The sequence below is a fragment of the Oncorhynchus nerka genome, linkage group LG9a, assembly GCF_034236695.1.
Source record: "Oncorhynchus nerka isolate Pitt River linkage group LG9a, Oner_Uvic_2.0, whole genome shotgun sequence".
NCBI lineage: Eukaryota > Metazoa > Chordata > Actinopteri > Salmoniformes > Salmonidae > Oncorhynchus > Oncorhynchus nerka.
The window spans coordinates 60077928-60097079 of NC_088404.1; the positions used below are offsets into that span (position 1 = coordinate 60077928).

Here is a 19152-nt window from a genome sequence, read left to right on the forward strand (position 1 = left end):
ACCTTGAAAGTATACCACATATACATTCTACAGACCCTACTGAGTACTCCCAACCCCACTTTTACATCAGCACAAATAATTGTGTTTTCGTTATTACATTTATGTTGACAGTTATGTCAATATGTATTTCATATACAGTTGTGGCATATGGAATGGTTGTAGTTGGCCTGAAGACCCGACTTTGAACTGCATATAATTCCACGTCTGGGAGAAATGAGCGTGTGGATCAGGAACGTTTCCTCTCACGACCTCGACATGCCAGAATGCTGAATAAAATAAAAGTTGTCTGTGTGGGTGGTCCTTTTGCAGGTAGGAACGTAAGACAAAATATCCACAGAATAGTGTTATCAACTCGATTTTCAGTATGCTGGTCTGTATATTGTTTGTATTTACGGTTTTATGTTTCAAAACTGAAGCAATTTGCACATGACGAACACTTGGTCAATATAATGGAGCTTAACCGAACGACAAACATTTCCAGCTGATTGCGAGGAAACATGCTTTGGTCAACTACATGTGGTTACATTTGGCTATTGTTTCCATATTGTCCATCATGTGCAATGCATCAGCATGTTGAAAATACAAGTGACAGACCTGCGCCGCAAAAAAAACAGTAAGCAACGCTTTCCTGTGGATAACGTTACCATATCTCCACATCCTACCACCAAAAGGACCAATAAGATGTTCAAACGGTAAAATAAGTGTAAATGTCATTTTATTCAACATTCTGCCTTATTGGGTATTTTTTCCAGCGATTTCTTTCAGAATGATATTCATGGGTAACCATGGAAACAGTCCGATTTAAAAAAAAAAATGGAAGGTGTAGTAAAAGGCCAGCAACACTGTATTATTCAGCGACCCATGAAATGATACCATTTACAGATTCTACAGACCCTACTGAGTACTCCCAATCCAACTCTTACATCGGCACGAAGAATACTTTTTTCACTATCAGCCCAATATTGTCAACATACCAGTCTGAACATTTGTATTTTTTAATAGTGGCCTTAAAATAATGTTTTTAAAACATATGTAAAGCCTTTTTACCATAAATGTCTTATTGCATTTGCTTATAAGCACAAAACAATCGAAATAGATACAAATGTTATCTTTTGAATGAGTTTTCCACCATACAATGTTTTTGAAATGGGGGCTTTTATTTTGAAGGTTTCCTCATTACCGTATCCGAGTGACGTCATATTTAGTGCCGCTAGCAGAATCGTAGCAGGCAGAGGAGTGAAAGATTAGTCTACGCAGAAGCATTGACAGAACTGTTCAAATACCGAAGGGTGATTTAAAAAAAAAGTTTTTTTGTCCCCGCACTCGACAGCAACATACGAGCGGATTATGATTGTCAAGAACTTGAAGAAGCGTGAGAGAAGATAAAGGACCTAACGGTATAAATTTGAAGTGTTTTCCGAATAGAAACGACCAAAAGTCTCGTATCTGCTTTAAAGTTCCTGTGTTGGCAGGGACGAAAATATATGCAATGTCTTTTTGGGACAGGATTTTCTGACATTTATCATAAAACATATTTTATTTACAGTTGATCCTTGGATAAAGGCATATCACCCAGTAGTCGCCTACCTAACTACCAACGGGAAAAGTTGACTCGTCCGTGCTACTGCAGGTAATTAAGTGGTAAAACATTACCTGCTCATTCATTGCGTGGTTACTGTAACGTTGGCACAGTTGGGTCACTATGGGACTCTGTAGAGCATTTACAAAAATGAGGCACTTCAATTATTATAAGTAGTGCATCAATGTAGCAGTTGTCAAAACATGTTTTGCTGACAACTTTGTTTAAATGGCTGTTTGGAGCTCGTCTGGACTGTTGCCCATGACTTATGCACAAGGAGTCACACATTTGTCGTTAGCAACAAGTGTAGACTAATGTCGCGTTTAAAACAACTGGGAATTTAGTGATTTTCAGGTCGGAATTGGAATTCTGAGTTGGATTTACCGTTCAAATCGATTTTTGCCAGTCTGAACTAGTTGTCACCTGAGTTCCTAGTTGTATGGACGCTGGGAAGTCGGAGATTTCCGAGTTCCCAGTTGTGTTGAACGCGGCATAACAGTGAAACGCTTACTTACGGCCCTTCCCAAGAACGCAGAGAGAAAGAAAATATAGAAATAATATCAAAGTAAAAACATGTAATAATAAATACACAATGAGTAACGATTACATGCTCTATACACTGGGTACCAGTGGCGAGTCTGCGCAGGGGTACGAGGTAATTGAGGTAGATATGTACATATAACTGTAGCGCCTTGTGGTCGGTCTGATGCCAAGCAGTTGCCATACCAAGCAGTGATGCAGCCAGTCAAGATGGTCATTATGGTGCAGCAGTAGAACTTTGTGGATCTGATTGTCCATGCCAAATATTTTCAGCCTCCTCAGGGGGAAGAGGCGTTGTTGTGCACTCTTCACCACTGAATTGGTGTTTGTGGACCATGATAAATCCTTAGTGATGTGGACACAGAGGAACATGAAGCTCTCGACCCGCTACACTTACAGCCCCGTGAATGGGGGCATGCTCTGTCCCCCGTTTTCTGTAGTTTACAATCAGCTTCTTTGTCTTGCTGACGTTAAGGGAGAGCCAGGTCTCTGACCTACTCACTATAGGCTGTCTCATTGTCGTTGCTGATCAGGCCTGCCACCATTGTGTCGTCTGCAAACTTTATGATGGTCTTGGAGTCGTGTTTGGCCACGTAGTCGTGGGTGAACAGGGCGTACAGGAGGGGACTAAGCACAGACCCCTGAGGGGCCCCCGTGTTGATGGTCAGATTGGTGGATGTGTTGCTGCTTTCCCTTACCACCAGGGGGCGGCCCGTCAGGAAGTCCAGGAACCAGTTGCAGAGGGAGGTGTTTTGTCCCAGGGTCCTTAGCTTAGTGATGAGCTTGGAAGGCACTATGGTGTTGAACGCTAAGCTGTAGTCAATGAACAGCATTCTCACATAGGTGTTCCTCTTGTCCAGGTGGGTGAGGGCAGTGTGGAGTGCAATAGAGATTGTGTCATCTGTGGATCTGTTGGGGCATTATTGGAATGGGTCCATGGTGTCTGGGATGATGGTGTTGATGTGAGCCACGCCTTTCAAAGCATTTCATGGCTAGAAATGTGAGTGCTTCAGGACGATAGTCATTTAGATGGGTTTGAGCTGTATTGGAGTACTGAGAACTAAATACCCTACCAAAATTAAGTTACTTTTTCTGTTAGTGAGGGGGATCGTCTTCTGATCCAGAGATGGTGTAGGTGACTTGTGTCAAATTCCTTCCCTTGTCTGATGGATGATAATATGTGTCTGTTTTTGTTTACACAAGTGACTCAGCATTGTTATGATTGCCATTCATGAGTTGAGACTGTCCACAATAGCAGGCAGTTAACTTTGTTACTTCCTCACTTGTTACAGTGAATGTTAGGAGGTACAGTGAGATGGGAAATTTCAAATTAAAGGTTGATGATACCAGCCCAACAGTATGTGTCAAAAATCCTTTCTGCCCTTGCCTTTGACAACTTGGATTGATTCCCAGCTTGGGAAAACATACAGCACCTAATATCCTTTAGTGTCAACAATATACTTTATTTTTTAATAAAAATAAAAAAAATTCTCCTTTATTTAACCAGGTAGGCTCGTTGAGAACAAAGTTCTCATTTGCAACTGCGACCTGGCCAAGATAAAGCATAGCAATTCGACACATTCAACAACACAGACGTACACATGGAATAAACAAAACATAGTCAATAATACAGTAAACAAAGGAAAACAACAAGTCTATATGCAGTGTGTGCAAATGAGGTAAGATAAGGGGGTTTAGGCAATAAATAGGCCATGGTGGCGAAGTAATTAGAATATAGCAATTAAACACTGGAATGGTAGATGTGCAGAAGATGAGTGTGCAAGTAGAGATACTGGGGTGCAAAGGAGCAAGATAAATTAATACTGTATGGGGATGAGGTAGGTAGATAGATGGGCTGTTTATAGATGGGCTATGTACAGGTGCAATGATCTTTGAGCTGCTCTGACAGCTGGTGCTTAAAGCTAGTGAGCGAGATATGAGTCTCCAGCTTCAGAGATTTTTGCAGTTCATTCCAGTCATTGGCAGCAGAGAACTGGAAGGAAAGACGACCAAAGGAGGAATTGGCTTTGGGAGTGACCAGTGAGATATACCTGCTGGAGCGTGTGCTACGAGTGGGTGCTTCTATGGTGATCAGTGAGCTGAGATGAGGCGGGGCTTTACCTAGCAGAGACTTGTAGATAACCTGTAGCCAGTGGGTTTGGCAACGAGTATGAAGCGAGGGACAACCAACGAGAGCGTACAGGTCGCAATGGTGGGTAGTGTATGGGGCTTTGGTGACAAAACGGATGGCACTGTGATAGACTGCATCCAATTTGTTGAGTAGAGTGTTGTAGGCTATTTTATAGATGACATCACTGAAGTCGAGGATCGGTAGGGTGGTCAGTTTTATGAGGGTATAGGAAGCCAATTCTAGATTTAATTTTGGATTGGAGATGCTTAATGAAAGTCTGGAAGGAGTGTTTACAGTCTAACCAGACACCTAGGTATTTATAGTTGTCCACGTATTCTAAGTCCGAGCCGTCCAGAGTAGTGATGCTGGACGGGCGAGCAGTGATCGGTAGCATACATTTAGTTTTACTTGCATTTAAGAGCAGTTGGAGGCCATGGATGTAGAGTTGTATGGCATTGAAGCTTGTCTGGAGGTTAGTTAACACAGTGTCCAAAGAGGGGCCAGAAGTATACTGAATGGTGTCGTCTGCGTCGAGGTGTACCAGAGAATCACCAGCAGCAAGAGCAACATCATTGATGTATACAGAGAAGAGAGTCGGCCCGAGAAATGAACCCTGTGACACCCCATAGAGACTGCCAGAGGTCCGGACAACAGGCCCTCCGATTTGACACACTGAACTATATCAGAGAAGTAGTTGGTAAACCCGGCGAGGCAATCCTTTGAGAAACCAAGGCTGTCGAGTCTGCCAATAAGAATGTGGTGAATGACCGAGTCGAAAGACTTGGCCAGGTCGATGAATACAGCTGCACAGTATTTATTGTCTCTTATTGATGGCAGTTATGATGTCGTTTAGGACCTTGAGCGTGGCTGAGGTGCACCCACGACCAGCTCTGAAACCAGATTGCATAGCGGAGAAGGTACATTGTTGTACGTTGTTCCATGACAAGCCAGGTCAAAACTGACCAGTCCATTAATGATATTTTCAGTCAAAATTCACAAGCCTCACTGACCGTCCTTGACTGAATGGGTTACAGATTTTTATTTTTTAGAAAGTTGAATTGCTTGGAATACTTCTCAGATGTCACCTTGGGCATTCTGTTTGCTCTTTCCCTTTCACTTTTCATATCATAAACATTTTATATGGTGGTTGGTTGATAGTTGATTTACACCTACACCGTTCCCCAGAGGTATCTAAAAACTTCTGTTGAACTGCATTTTTTTTCTCCAAATCAATCAAATTCAGCATGGCATTAGTGATGGGGGATAAAATCAATACAATTACAAATTGGGATATCTTTTTTATTTATTATTATTATTATTTTTTTACAATGTATCGAAATGACAATATCGCAATATTATTTTGCGCTAGTTGGCTGTACCTGCACAAAAACTCCAGTATTTTTCCTTCATAGCTTGTTCTTGATCTTATTTTAAAATAGGGAGACAATTTAGTTTTCAGCACTTTTATTTCCATGACTGATCATAACTCGTTTTCCCATGGTTCTCTCTTGTCCCTCTGCAGCAGGTGAGCAATATGTTTGGACCATGGAATCGCAATAAAATCACAGTATTGAATCACAATAAATAGAATTGTGTTAATCGGAATACATATCGTATCGGCACGTAAAGTACTGCGATAATATTGTATCTTGAGGTCCCCGGCAATTCCCAGCTCTGCATAGCATGTGTGTGGTAGTTTGCCAGAGAGATGACTCAGAACTTGACCTGACCTGAGAGTCTTTATTTGGTTGTGTTTCAGAGAGACACTCACCTCTTATTCATTTTGGGGAGGATTGGGAGAGGGGCGGGGGGGGCAGCCAAGCACAAGCGTACTTGTAAAGGAAATGTCATGTGACACCCTGGCCTTTGAACACTTCCCTTTCCCTCAGCCGGCCGGAAGAGCTAGCAGGGGAACAGGTGTGACCCAGCTTTAGCCTGCCTGGGAAACACCACACAACATAATCTACTGCAGCAGACTAACAGGAAACTGAAGGAGCCAATTGCAGACAGTAGATGTTGTTCTTTATCTTGAATTTAAACTTGGTTTCTTGTTTTATCAAACCAGTTGGCTGTTTACTAAACTGAGTTTTATTCAGTTAATCCATTGTCTGAACTCTAAAATTGTGGCATGATTAGAGTAGATAGTTTAATTGTCTCACGTACAGGGTTACAGATGTACAGTGAGCCCCAAAAGTATTGGGACAACAGTGACACATTTAGTAGTTTTGGCTCTTATACAATGACTAAGGTTAAAAGTCAGACTGTCAGCTTTAATTTGAGGTTATTTTCATCCATATCTGGTCAACTGTTTATAAATTACAGCACCTTTTGTACAAAGCCCTCCCATTCTACGGGGGACAAATATCATATTCCCCCCCCCCCAAATTGCTAATCTCCTGTTAGTGTCATAGTGAGAAGTTAGCATGTCTTGGGGTATGATATTTGTGCGTCTGTAATAGAGGTCGACCGATTATGATTTTTTCAATATCGATACCGATTATTGGAGGACCAAAAAAGCCGATACTGATTAATCGGCCATTTTTTAAATTTCTAATAATGACAATTACAACAATACTGAATTAATACTTATTTTAACTTAATATTAAACATAAATAAAATCAATTTAGCCTCAAATAAATAAAGAAACATGTTCAATTTGGTTTAAATAATGCAAAAACAAAGTGTTGGAGAAGAAAATAGTATGTGCCATGTAAAAAAGCTAACGTTTAAGTTGCTTGCTCAGAACATGAGAACATATGAAAGCTGGTGGTTCCTTTTAACATGAGACTTCAATATTCCAGGGTAAGAAGTTTTAGATTGTAGTTAATATAGTATTTATAGGACTATTTCTGTCTATACCATTTGTATTTCATATACCTTTGACTATTGGATGTTCTTATAGGCACTATAGAATTGCCAGTGTAACAGTATAGCTTCCCTCCCCCTCTTGCCCCTACCTGGGCTCGAACCAGGAACACATAGACAACAGCCACACTCAAAGCATCGTTACCCATAGCTCCACAAAAGCCGCGGCCCTTGCAGCGCAAGGGGAATAACTACTCCAAATCTAAAAGCGAGTGACGTTTGAAACAGTATTAGCGCACACCCAGCTAACTAGCTAGCCATTTCACATTGGTTACACCAGCCATTAGGCTGATAGGCTTGAAGTCATAAACGGCGCTCTGCTTGCGAAGAGCTGCTGGCAAAACGCACAAAAGTGCTGTTTGAATGAATGATTACGGGCCTGCTGCTGCTCAGTCAGACTGCTCTATCAAATCAGACTTAATTAAAACTTAATAAAACACAGAAATATGAGCCTTTGGCCATTAATATGATCGAATCCGGAAACTATCATTTCGAAAACAAAATGTTTATTATTTCAGTGAAATACGGAACCGTTCGGTATTTTATCTAACGGGTGGCATCCTTAAGTCTAAATATTCTTGTTACATTGCACAACCTTCAATGTATGTCATAATTATGTAAAATTCTGGCAAATTAGTTCTCAATGAGCCAGGCAGCCCAAACTGTTGCATATACCCTGACTCTGCGTGCAATGAACGCAAGAGAAATTACACAATTTCACCTGGTTAATATTGCCTGCTAAACTGGATCAGTAGTTATAACTACTGATTATGATTGATTGTTTTTTATAAGATAAGTTTAATGCTAGCTAGCAATTTACCTTGGCCTCTACTACATTCGCGTAACAGACAGGCTACTTGTGGAGTGCAATGGTTAGAGCATTGGACCAGTTAACTGTGCGGTTGCAAGATTGGAACCCCTGATCTGACAAGGTGAAAATCTGTCGCTCTGCCCCTGAACAAGGCAGTTAACCCACAGTTCCTAGGCAGTCATTGAAAATAACAATGTGTTCTTAACTGACTTGCCTAGTTAAATAAAAGGTATAAAAAAATAAAAAAAATAAACATTTTAAAAATAAAAAAAAGAATCTGAAATCGGCGCCCAAAAATACCGATTTCCGATTGTTATGAAAACTTGAAATCGGCCCTAATTAATCGCCCATTCCGATTAATCGGTCGACCTCTAGTCTGTAACGTTCTTACTCATCATTATTCACAATTCATTCAGGACTATCCGTAATCATGGCAGCATCCACATGAATGTAACAGTGTTTAGAAACATTATATTCTGATTTACAATAAAAGTGACTCCAAATTGATACAGCATTATTTACCATTGATTTCTATTGGGCACAACATAATGTGAAACACAACCAAAACAAACATAAAATGCATCCAACAAGTTTGTAGAGTCTCAAGCTTGATGTAATCATTGCGTGCTAGGAATATGGGACCAAATACAATACTTTTGACTTCTTTAATAGCCACAAGTGAATTTGTCACTAAAAACTGCTGTAATTTCTAAATGGTTCACCCGATATGGATGAAAATACCATCCAATTAAAACTGACAGTCTGCACTTTAACCTCAGTCATTGTCATTCAAATCCAAAACAACACAAAATGTCACTGTCTCAATACTTTTGGAGCTCACTGTAATTACAGAGTATAGTGAAATTCTTGCGCTTCAACATTACAGGACAAATGGAAATAAGACCTGTGGAGCAGGGGGGGATTGGAGTAGGTAGCTGACTAGTGGTGGCTATTCATCATGCTAAATGTCCACTGGGGTGGAGGCAGGGTGAAATGTCAGTTGGTGGGGGGGTTAGGAGGGGACAAGGGGAGTAGGTAGCTGACTAGTGGTGGCTATTCATCATGCTAAATGTCCACTGGGGTGGAGGCAGGGTGAAATGTCAGTTGGTGGGGGGGTTAGGAGGGGACAAGGGGAGTAGGTAGCTGACTAGTGGTGGCTATTCATCATGCTAAATGTCCACTGGGGTGGAGGCAGGGTGAAATGTCAGTTGGTGGGGGGGTTAGGAGGGGACAAGGGGAGTAGGTAGCTGACTAGTGGTGGCTATTCATCATGCTAAATGTCCACTGGGGTGGAGGCAGGGTGAAATGTCAGTTGGTGGGGGGGTTAGGAGGGGACAAGGGGAGTAGGTAGCTGACTAGTGGTGGCTATTCAGCAGCCTGATGATCTGGGGGGTTAGAAGCTATTTGCCAAGAACTGCAAAGCTGCTTGTGTTTTTCACGCTCAAGAATGGTCCACCACCCAAAGGACATCCAGCCAATTTGACACAACTATGGGAAGCATTGGAGTCAACATTGGCCAGCATCCCTGTGGAACACTTTCGATACCTTGTAGAGTCCATGCCCACAATTGAGGCTGTTCTGAGGGCAAAAGTGGGCTCATCTCAATATTAGGAAGGTGTTCCTAATGTTTTGTACATTCTGTGTTTGTTTGATCTAGCTAGGGGTGTGCAAACCCAGATGACGCTGGGCCAATTGTGCACCGCATGGAAATGTAGTCTTTATTTACCCTACAGAGTGTGGGTTTTCGTAGGCTATTTTTCAAATTTTGATCATACGTTGCTAAATTCAGTAAGGCCGCAAGGTAATAATAAATGATCTGCTATTAGTAAAAAAGACTTGAGGTTCTTTGAAATGAATTCCTTTGGTGGACTGCACGGCCATTTGGTGGACTGCACGGCCATTTGGTGGACTGCACGGCCATTTGGTGGACTGCACGGCCATTTGGTGGACTGCACGGCCATTTGGTGGACTGCACGGCCATTTGGTGGACTGCACGGCCATTTGGTGGACTGCACGGCCATTTGGTGGACTGCACGGCCATTTGGTGGACTGCACGGCCATTTGGTGGACTGCACGGCCATTTGAGCCGCGACTTGCATTACTGAAACAGGTGCGTCTTTCTTGTCATTGTTCACCGTTTACTCCAGTTTCAACGGTGTTATTCCCTTTTTAATGTTGAGACATACAATTTAAAGCATTAGAAAGCTAACATTATTCAATTTTTAACCAGAAGATGCCCATATTTGGCATGTTTTCTTTTGCTTAAACTTGGTGAGTAAGCTTTTGTTGAACATGAAACAAAGTATGCCCCTAGACTGATGAATTTGGGGGCTCCCGAGGGGCGCAGCGTTCTAAGGCACTGCATCTCGGTGATAGAGGCAATGCTACAGACACCCTGGTTCGATTCCAGGCTGTATCACAAGCAGCCGTGAATAGGAGTCCCATAGGGCGGTGCACAATTGGCCCAGCGGCATCTGGGTTTGACCGGTGTAGGCAGTCATTGTAAATAAGAATTTGTTCTTAACTGACTTGCCTAGTTAAGTAAAGGTTCAAATAAAAAATGAATGCACTAATAAGTAAGTCACTCTGGATAAGAGGGTCTGATAAATGACACTTTTAAAATGTAAGGAATGTTATTTGCCTTCAATTAAAACAATGTTTTTGTTGCATATTTCAGTCCGGAACCTGCCTAGGTTTACGGGGAGTAAATGGCACACTATAGCAGTTCACAAAAAGCCTAAAATAGATGAGACTCCTATTATTCCAGAACTGCATCTTACATCTTATGGTTGGAAAACATTTCCCTACTTTTATCAACCAGTCTATTTTGAATTTGGGATAAAGCTGCAATCATTTGGCAAGCAATGCAGCTTTTCTACAATTTGTGTTTTTTTTAGCTTTTCTACAATTTCAGCCAATCAAAACACCTCAAAATAACCCATGGTATCAAGAACAAGATGAAACGAGCCGCTTATGATTCTCCAAATGGCAGTTTCTTGTCATTCTTGCTAGCAATCTGGCCATCCAGAATCACAACACACTGACTTCTGCTCCATTAAAGTGCGCACATCGTTTTCTATCTATATGTGTGGTCTCATTTGAAATAGGTGGAGATTCAAGTGGCAATTCTTTCCAAAAAAAATTCAGTTCAATATGATTAGACTATAGTTAACTACAGTGGCTGTATAATATACTGAACAAAAATATAAATGCAACACTTTCAACAATGTTATATTTTTCATATTAAGGAAATCAGTCAATTTAAATAAATTCATTAGGCCTCAATCTATGGATTTCGGATGACTGGGTATGGGTGCAGCCATTGATGTAGAGGTCCTGGGCTCAGACAATCCCGCTGGTGAAGTAGCCAGATGTGGATGTCCTGGGCATGGTTACACGTGGTCTGCGGTTTTGAGGCCGGTTTGATGTACTGACAAATTCTCTAAAACAAAGTTGGAGGTGGCTTATGGTAGAGGAATGAACATTACATTCTCTGGCAACAGCTCTGGTGGACATTCCTACAGTCAGCATGCCAATTGCACACTCCCTCAACTTGAGACATCTGTGGTATTGTGTTGTGTGACAACTGCACATTTAGTGGCCTTTTATTGTCCCCAGCACAAAGTGCACCTTTGTAATGATGCGTTTAATAAGCTTCTTGATAGGACACCTGTCAGGTGAATGGATTATCTTGGCAAAGGAGAAATGCTCACTAACAGGGATGTAAATGCATATGTGCACAATTTGAGAGAAATAAGCTTTTTGTGCATATCGAACATTTCTGGGATCTTTTATTTCAGCTCATTAAACATGGGCCCAACACTTTACATGTTGCGTTTATATTTCTGTTCAGTATAAATATTGATAATGGAAAGAAGTGAAGAGCGCTCAACCAACGTGAGTCGAGGTGCAACCAAAAAATAATTGAAAAGGCCCACAGGCTACCATGGTGAGCGAGCTTTGCACCTTTTTCATTTTCAATAAATATTGTTTACCCATTTATTTTCCTGCAACTCGTTCTCCTACAACGTAGGCTGTATACTGTATGCAAAACGTAGGTTAAGAGAAAGTGGAAGTGTCCGCTGTCATCATTCTTGCTGCTACATGTTCAGTAGCCATAGCTGTGAGATCAGGTGCACAAGTGGTCTATTAAATGGAGTAAGCTGTAGTCTATGCATGGGCGGAGAAGCACTGGGCAGTTATCTTTGCGAGGATATGTACTTCCTAAATATGATTAGGCTATAGTTTACTACATTGCCTAGAAATAAATATTGATCAACCGTATTTGTCTCTGTCTGAAAATGGTCCCACTCCTAAAGGTAGGCTATAAAATGTAGCTCAAGACAAAGTGCAAGTCTCTCCAACTCTGCTCTCTTCAAACTACGTCTAGCCTGTTGGCTGATATAGCCCAGTAATACAGATAGCCTAATATAGTGGACCAGGTGAAAATCTCTGGTAATTTGCCCTATTTCAGAGGTTATTTCTGCGCATTTCGATATTGCCTATAAGGTGTTAAATTGCAGCTCACTTACAAGTCATGGTCCCAGCATCACATACACCTAAAATAACATTGCGGGACTGCGGTTGGGTTCGAGACAAGTTCTTGTGGTAGCGGGAGGGAGTCGGACAGACAGTAGGTGCTTGCTGGTACGGTATGAAAGTTGCGGGTGCAGGCGGGATGAAGAAATCAGTCCTATGCAGACCTCTACTTTAGGTGACAAATTATGCTGTTTACATGCACCATAGGCCTCTGCGGTACTAGAACAAGTTTATTTTTGAAGTGTGTTAGCCTAAATGGCCAATTATTCTGTTTAGTGATGCACCAATATTATATTTTCTGGCCGATACCGATATCCAATATTGTCCTTACCAAAAAAAAAAACGATATTGATAAGAGATATATAAAAATTCAGCACCCTTTTTAAGCATTCTAGTACAATTAAATAGTTAACACACACAGAACGCTGCGTCCAAGGCATTGCATCTCAGTGGTTCGAATCCCATCACATCCGGCCGTGATTGGGAGTCCCATAGGGCGGCACACAATTGACCCACCGTTTGGCCCGGGGTAGGCCGTCATTGTAAATAAGAATTTGTTCTTAGCAATTCAGTTAAGTTAAATAAAGGTTACACACACCACACTGATCAAAAAGTTATTTTGTTGGCATTTACGTATGTCCCATTACCAGTAAAACATCATTAAAACCTTTTTCTTTCACTTACTTGCTGTGCTGTTTCGTTGCTCAGTTTCTTTCTCAACGAGGATTTCTCATACTATGGAACGCCATTTGGGTCTTTGCGTGTCAAAAAAAATACACATTTGACATGACAAATAAGCTTGTTGACCGATCAGGACCTGAATATCACTGCACGTCACATAATAATTTAAGGCATTAATTAATTATATATATTTACGTAGATATTACACATCGATTACACTATCACTCATATTTCATATGTCATAGGTATGCTATGATGCTGGCAAAAGTTGTTTTGCTCATCTACAGTGCTGGTCAGAAAAAAAAGCTAGCTAGCGCATAGATGCAAACAATGTTCTTCCCCAAAAACATAGCAAATCGACAATCTGTTTCAGTAGCTATAGTTAGTTAACTAACTATATAGCTAGGTGTCATCTAAAATGACCCTATTTCATCAAACAGTTCTTATTTGAAGAATGGTGGTGGGACCCATCTATGTGAAGCTAGCCACAATAAGAATTGGCCACAATAGTTTACTTTGCGGTTAGCCTTCAAAATAAAAGTATGTCATTGACAGTGACGCAAATGAATACAAATAGAATTATGCCATATTTGAATAGATCATGCTAAATGAGGTTGAAATGTTGTTATATAAAATCAACAATGCAATAATTTGACATCTGAAATCACACTGGATGTATTACACTTTAGAATTGCATTAGGGCATACAGTTGAAGTTAACATACACACTTTTTCACGATGCCTGACATTTAATCTAAGTAAAAATCCCCTGTTTTAGGTCAGTTAGGATCACCACTTTATTTTAAGAATGTGAAATGTCAGAATAATAGTAGAGAGGATTTATTTCAGTTTTTATTTCTTTCATCACATTCCCAGTGGGTCAGAAGTTTGCTTACACTCAAATAGTATTTGGTAGCATTGCCTTTAAATTGTTTAACTCGGGTCAAATGTTTTGGGTAGCCTTCCACAAGCTTCCCACAATAAGTTGGGTGAATTTTGGCCCATTCTTCCTGACAGAGCTGGTGTAACTGAGTCAGGTTTGTAGGCCTCCTGGCTCGCACATGCTTTTTCAGTTCTGACCACACATTTTCTATGGGATTGAGGTCAGGGCTTTGTGATGGCCACTCCAATACCTTGACTTTGTTGTCCTTGACTCATTTTGCCACAACTTTGGAAGTATGCTTGGGGTCATTGTCCTTTTGGAAGACCCATGTGCGACCAAGCTTTAACTTCCTGACTGATGTCTTGAGATGTTGCTTCAATATATCCACATACGTTTCTCTCCTCATGATGCCACCTATTTTGGGAAGTGCACCAGTCCCTCCTGCAGCAAAGCACCCCCACAACATGATGCTGCCACCCCGTGCTTCGCGGTTGGGATTGTGGTCTTCGGCTTGCAAGCATCCCCTTTTTCCTCCAAACATAATGATGGTCATTATGGCCAAACAGTTCTATTTTTGTTTCATCAGACCAGAGGACATTTCTCCAAAAAGTATGATCTTTGTCCCTATGTGCAGTGCAAACCATAGTCTGGCTTTATTATGGCGGTTTTGGAGCAGTGGCTTCTTCCTTGCTGAGCGGCCTTTCAGGTTATGTCGATATAGGACTCGTTTTACTGTGGATATAGATACTTTTATACCTGTTTCCTCCAGCATCTTCACAAGGTCATTTGCTGTTTTTCTGGGATTGATTTGCACTTTTCTGGGATTGATTTTCACACAAATACGTTCATCTCTAGGAGACAGAACGCATCTCCTTCCTGAGCAGTATGACGGCTGCGTGTTTATACTTCTGTACTATTGTTTGTAGAGATGAACGTGGTACCTTCAGACTAGAGGTCAACCAATTTATCGGAATGGCCGATTTAATTAGGGCCGATTTCAAGTTTTCATAACGATCGGTAATCGGCATTTTGGTACACCGATTATGGCCTACTTTGCCAAACGGGTGATTTAACAAGCGCATTCGCAATGTGTACCTAACCATAAACATCAACGCCTTTCTTAAAATCAATACACAAGTATATATTTTTAAACCTGCATAGTTAGTTCAGATTTCCTGCTAACATGAATTTCTTTTAACAAGGGAAATTGTGTCACTTCTCTTGCGTTCTGTGCAACAGAGTCCGTGTATATGCAGCAGTTTGGGCCGCCTGGCTCGTTGTGAACTGTGTTTAGACCATTTCTTCCTAACAAAGACAGCCAACTTCGCCAAACGGGGGATGATTTAACAAATGCGCATTTGCGAAAAAAGCACAAACGTTGCACGAATGTACCTAACCATAAACAATGCTTTTGTTAAAATCAATACACAGAAGTATATATTTTTAAACCTGCATATTTAGTTAAAAGAAATTCATGTTCGCAGGCAATATTAAGGAAATTGTGTCACTTCTCTTGCGTTCATTGCATGCACAGTCAAGGGTATATGCAACAGTTATGAGGACCTGGCTTGTTGCAAACTAATTTGCCAGAATTCTACGTAATTATGACATAACATTGAAGGTTGTGCAATGTAACAAGAATATTCAGACTTAGGGATGCCACCCGTTAGATGAAATACCGAACGGTTCCGTATTTCACTGAAATAATAAACTTTTTTTTTCTCGAAATGACAGTGTCTGGATTCTACTATATTAATGACCAAAAGCTCGTATTTCTGTGTGTTATTATGTTATAATTAAGTCTGATTTGATAGAGCAGGCTCGTAAGCATTCAATCGAACATCACTTTCCTGCGTTTTGCCAGCAGCTCTTCACAAGCACAGTACTGTTTATGACTTCAAGCCTATCAGCGTAATGGCTGGTGTAACCGATGTGAAATGGCTAGCTAGTTAACGGGGTGCGCGCTAATAGCTTTTCAAATGTCACTCGCTCTGAGACTTGAGTAGTTATTCCCCTTACTCTGCAAAGGCCGCGGCTTTTGTGGAGCGATGGGTAACGCTGCTTCGATCCCAGGTAGGGGCGAGGAGAGGGATGGAAGCTATACTGTTACACTGGCAATACTATGGTGCCTATAAGAACATCCAATAGTCAACGGTATATGAAATACAAATGGTATAAAGAGAAATAGTCCTATAAATACTATATTAACTACAACCTAAAACCTCTTACCTTGGAATATTGAAGTCTCATGTTAAAAGGAACCAGCAACTTTCATATGTTCATGTTCTGAGCAAGGAACTTAAACGTTAACTTTTTTACATGGCACACATTTTTACATGGCACATATTACTTTCTTCTCCAACACTTTGTTTTTGCATTATTTAAACCAAATTGAACATGTTTCTTTATTTATTTGAGGCTAAATGTATTTTTATTTATGTATTATATTAAGTTAAAATAAGTGTTCATTCAGTGTTGTAATTGTCATTATTACCAATAAATTAAAAAATGTATTTAAAGATGAATCGATATCGTCTTTTTTTGGTCCTCCAATAATCGGTATCTAGTCCCAAGCTTGTAGCGTCATACCCAAGAAGAGTCGAGGATGTAATTTCTACCAAAGTTGCTTCAAGTACTGAGTAAAGGGTCTGAATATTTATGTAAATGTGATATTTCAAATCCTGTTTTATTTTTTTATTTTTTTATTTTTGCTTTATCAAATTTTATTGCTCACATACACATGGTTAGTAGATGTTAATGCGAGTGTAGGGAAATGCTTGTACTTCTAGTTCCGACAGTGCAGAAATGTCTAACAATTTCCCAACAACTGCCTAATTCACACACATCTAAATGGGAATATGTACATGTAATATATGTACAATATATGGATGAATGATGGCTGAGTGGCATTGGCAAGGTGCAATAAATGATAAAAAATACAATATATACATATATGAGTAACATAAGATATGTGTGCATTATTTAAAGTGGCATTGTTTTAAAGTGACTAGTGATCCATTTATTAAAGTAGCCAGTCATTGGGTCTCAATCTAGACAGCAGCCTCTGAGTAAGTGATTGTTGTTGTAGCAGTCTGATGGCCTTCAGTCTCTCGGTCCCAGCTTTGATGCATCTGTACTGACCTCGCCTTCTGTATTGTAGCGGTGTGAACAGGCAGTGGCTTAGGTGGTTGTTGTCCTTGATGATCTTTTTGGCCTTCCTGTGACATCGGTTGCTGTAGCTGTCATGGAGGACAGGTAGTTTGTCCCCGGTGTTACGTTGTGCAGACCGCACCACCCTCTGGAGAGTCTTGCGGTTGAGGGCGGTGCAGTTGCCGTGCCAGGCTGTGATACAGCCTGACAGGATGCTCTCGATTGTGCATCTGTAAAAGTTTGTCAGGGTTTTGGGTGACGAGACAAATTTTCTTCAGCCTCCTGAGGTTGAAGAGGTGCTGCTGCACCTTCTTCACCACACTGTCTGTGTGGGTGGACCATTTCAGTTTGTCTGTGATGTGTACACCGAGGAACTTAACTTTCCACCTTCTCCACTGCTGTTCCTTCCTTGTGGATTGGGGGGTGCTCCCTCTGCGGTTTCCTGAAGCCCACGATCATCTCCTTTGTTTTGTTGAGGTTGAGTGAGAGGTTGTTTTCCTGACACCACACTCTGAGTGCCTTTCTCACCTCCTCCTCCTGAGTCTCTAGATGGCGCCGACCGAGATGGTCGCCCCGCTTCGAGTCCATAGGAAACAATGCAGTTTTTAGTTTTTTTAATGTATTTCTTAAATTGTTACCCCAGGAAATCTTAAGTCTTATTACAAACAGCCGGGAAGAACTATTGGATATAAGAGCGGCGTCAACTTACCAACGTTACGACTAGGAATACAACTTTCCAGAAGCGGATCCTCAGTTTGGACCACCACCTAGGACAATGGATCTAATCCCAGAAGCTGACCCAAAACAACGGCGCCGCAGATGGAGCGGCCTCCACGTAAGGCTAAGTAGACGTGCACATTGCCCACCGCTCCTGAGTATACTACTCACCAATGTCCAGTCTCTTGACCACAAGGTAGATGACATTCAAGCAAGGGTTGCCTTCCAGAGACATCAGAGATTGTAACATTCTCTGTTTCACGGAAAAATGGCACAAGATAAATAAAGGACAAAACGCACATCATAACAAGAGAGACAACACTACATAAGTAGAGACATAACACAACATAACATCAAAACATTACAACACAGCATGGTAGCAACAGCGAACTGAAAAGAGGAGCGACCCAGGGATGTGTGTGCTTTGGGGACCTTTTAACAACGTGTGACTGACAGAACGGGTGTTGTATGTGGAGAATGAGGGCTGCAGTAGATCTCTCAGATGTGGGGGAGTGAGGCCTAAGAAGGTTTTATAAATAAGCATCAACCAGTGGGTCTTGTGACAGGTATACAGAGATGACCAGTTTACAGAGGAGTATAGAGTGCAGTGATGTGTCCTATAAGGAGCATTGGTGGAAAATCTGATGGCCTGAATGGTAAAGAACGTCTAGCCGCTCGAGAGCACCCTTACCTGCCGACCTTTAAATTATGTCTCCGAAATCTAGCATGGGTAGGATGGTCATCTGAATCAGGGTTAGTTTGGCAGCTGGGGTGAAAGAGGAGCGTTTACAATAGAGGGAACCAAGTTTAGATTTAACTTTAGCCTGCAGCTTTGATATGTGCTGGGAAAAGGACTCACAAGTACTTGAATGAGGTGACTACCTCAAGTTCTGAACCCTCAGTGGCAGTAAGAACACCTGTGGGAAGAGCGGCATTCTTCTTACCAAACCACATGACCTTTTTGTTTTGGAGGTGTTCAGAACAAGGTTCAGGGTAAGAGTGCCCAAGCTTTCTAAGAAAGCTTTGTTGTAGAGCATTTAACACAAAATCCAGGGAGGGGCCAGCTCTGTATAAGACTGTATCATCTACATATAAATGGATAAGAGAGCTTCCTACTGCCTGATTTATGTTGTTGATGTAAATTGAGAAGAGCGTGGGGCCTAGGATTGAGCCTTGGGGTACTCCCTTGGTGACAGGCAGGAGATGAGCTTTAAAGTTAGAATTCGTATAGACCTAACTGTATAAAAATATCTTTCT

The 19152-nt window shown here is 41.2% G+C and overlaps 1 protein-coding gene across 5 annotated transcripts in view; it reads left to right on the forward strand.

Moving 5' to 3' along the window:
• The first annotated feature begins 1226 nt into the window (after positions 1 to 1226).
• The window catches only part of peak1 (pseudopodium-enriched atypical kinase 1), a 263257-nt gene continuing 245331 nt past the window's right edge, over positions 1227 to 19152 (forward strand). For all 5 annotated transcript variants that reach the window (XR_010464760.1, XR_010464759.1, XR_010464761.1 and 2 more), the window contains exons 1-2: positions 1227 to 1397; positions 1547 to 1630. The gene's annotated coding sequence lies outside the window, so the exon portion shown is untranslated. The remainder of the gene's footprint in view (positions 1398 to 1546; positions 1631 to 19152) is intronic.